At 41.9% G+C, this 2,732-nt stretch overlaps 1 non-coding gene across 1 annotated transcript; it reads left to right on the forward strand.

The window, feature by feature from the left end:
- Positions 1-1,291: 1,291 nt before the first annotated feature.
- On the forward strand, positions 1,292-1,398 carry LOC120069404. Its single transcript, XR_005479525.1, has one exon. It is a non-coding gene; the product is annotated as a small nucleolar RNA R71 (small nucleolar RNA).
- The last annotated feature ends 1,334 nt before the right edge of the window (positions 1,399-2,732 follow it).

The following is a 2,732-nucleotide window of genomic DNA, read 5'->3' on the forward strand; positions in this document are numbered from 1 at the left end:
TCTGCTGGCAAGATGAATTTATAAATTGAGATTGCGGCATCTTTCAACTCTCCCTCAGGATGTATTCGGGATCTGTCCGCAAGTAGGAGAGTCTCCTTTGTGGGCGTGAGTTTGCCCATATTCCATCGTTTGAAAATTGATAGTGGCATTACGTTTATACTCACCCCAAGATTGCATAGTGCTTGACCATTGTAGACCCCTCCAATTGAACATGGTATCATGAAGATTCCTGGGTCGCACATTTTTGGTGGGATCATAGCATTTTGCGTTATTACCGCTGTCGCGATCTTTTCTTCATCATTCTATTTCTTTTTCAATCTTTGCGAGAATGGTGGTAGCTGGACTTCTTCTATCTCATGTTCTAAAGGCTTGAGGGTGGATGCAACTTCTGGGTTCATCTTCTCGGGCTTTTCTAAATTATAAGTTAATGGGTCCTCGGTTGTTACCACATCTAAGTTGGTCGTGATGGGTTCCTCCCCTACTTCCGCAGTCATTTTTTTGCTTAGCAAGGAGACTGCTAAGCATTGTTCCTTTCCCGTACCCCCAACGTTGCAAGGGAGCTCATTTGAGCTCAGCAACACTCCTTGCGGTCTGCTTTTGAGTTCGCCCGCAATCTGTCCTAACTGGATTTCGAGATTTCGGATGGACGTTGCTTGATTCTGAAGCATTGATTCGTTCTTCCCAATGTACTACTTCAGCAAGCTCCCTAAGGATGAAGATTGCGGTGCCTTCAAACTGCTGGCTTGGTTATGCGTTAAACCGTTAGTTCGCGAGAAATATCTGGGTGGCCCTTCTTTTTGCTCCACTGGTTGAAAGCTTTGTTGTTGATTTTTCCACGCAAAATTGGGGTGATTTCTCCACCCAGGGTTGTACATGTTGGAATAAAAATTATTCTTTATGAAGCATACTGATTGTGGATTTCTTGGGCATTCTACCATCGGATGAGCGTCTCCACAAATGAAACAACTTGCAATCATTTGAGCAATTACGTTGACTTGCCCTTTTTTTCACTCCCGTGCTATTAATTGCGATACCTTGTATCAAACTGACCACCACAGTCATTTGGTTCTGAAGGGATGTGATGGCCTCGTTGTTCACGTCATTTTCTCTAATTCTTAATCTTTGATCACTGTCTCTCTAGTCCTCGTGATTTTTTGAAATGCAATCAGGGATATTCTTGGCCCTTTCATACGTTTTATCAAGCAGACCTCCAGTTGCTGCCGCATTGGCAATGGTCTACGATGTAGGGGTTAATCCTTGGTAGAAAATCTCCATATGTAAGAAGTCTAGTAAGCCGTTATGTGGGCAGTCTCTTACCAGCCTTTTAAATCTCGCCCAAGCATCGCTGAGTGATTCATCAACTTCCTGTTCAAAATTCGTAATTAACTTCCTCCTTCTTGTGTTCTCCGTTGGAGGGAAGTATTTCTTCATGAACTTTTCCACAACTTGTTCCCACAAAGTTATCTCTCCCGGTTTGAGAGAATATGCCCATTTTCTTGCTTGATCGCATAAGTAAAATGGGAACAAAGTTAGTCAAACTTCTTCGGTGGAGTTATTAGGAAACAAAAGGTATTGCAGATCTCTATGAAGCTCCGGAGGTGGGTGTGCAGGTCTTCGCCACTCCTCCCTCCAAACTGTCCAGTAGTCTAGATCATCTACAGTATCACCGGTTTCATTTCGAATCTCGATCCATCAAGAGTGGGCCTAATGATTCCTGGGGAGAAATCGTAGAGGTTAGGCGATGCATAGTCCCGAATGGGCCTATTGCGATCGTTCGCCAGTACGATGGGATTTTCCATGACGTTATTTTAATTTGGTGCTCCGTTTTCAGGTTGTTCCGTGTCAAACCCACTCCCATATTACCCTTTTATTCTGAAAGAGGATAAGACTGTGGTAGTTACTAGCCCTACTACCAGCACCCACCACCTAAGCCTTCTAATCTAAACACCAACCTGCTTAAAACATTAGTCATATATGCATACAACAAACCTCCCTTAAGGTTCTACAAAGTTTACATAAATACATGCATACAGCCACGACATTACATTTACAGAAAAATATTCATAGATGACCCAAGCATTCCTAAAGAAGTCCTAGTCCCTCTCAAAACATGTGTATATAAACAGATCATCGACTTAAGTCTTCTTATTAAGTCGAGTCTTTCAATGGCAAGAAGCAGCAGAAATCAACCTTGAGGAAACTGATCGCTACTTGAGAAGGGAAAACACAGAGGTTCCGTGAGCTTAAAGCCCAGTGAGTGACTATAACATCGTATAACATTATGCATTACATTACTATAAACATGTAAATATATTAATGAGTGTTTCAATTAATTGTGTAGCTTTACACCATTCTTAAATATCATCAAACATCATTATTTCCTAGTTGAGAACGAGCCTAAACGCTCTAGCTCCCAACGTTTATTATCGACCAAGAGACCCATATTTCGGCCTCTCATTCAGAACTACCTACGTGCACGTGGCCATACTAAGTACCATCATATCTTATGTACTTCCGCTCAGATACCTTCTCAAATCTGTCCTTCAGTATCGAGCTACTAAGATAACTTCTCAAATGTCCTTCAGTATCAAGTTGGTAGGTACCTTCTCAAATGTCCTTCGATACCGGGGTATTTTGTATCATTAAGTTAAGTTCTATTGCCTACCATCTACACAAGAACTCATTCCCTCATAGCCTTCCTCTGGGAAGCATATTTAACACTAGAACTTAAC

The sequence above is a fragment of the Benincasa hispida genome, unplaced genomic scaffold (genome assembly GCF_009727055.1).
Source record: "Benincasa hispida cultivar B227 unplaced genomic scaffold, ASM972705v1 Contig384, whole genome shotgun sequence".
NCBI lineage: Eukaryota > Viridiplantae > Streptophyta > Magnoliopsida > Cucurbitales > Cucurbitaceae > Benincasa > Benincasa hispida.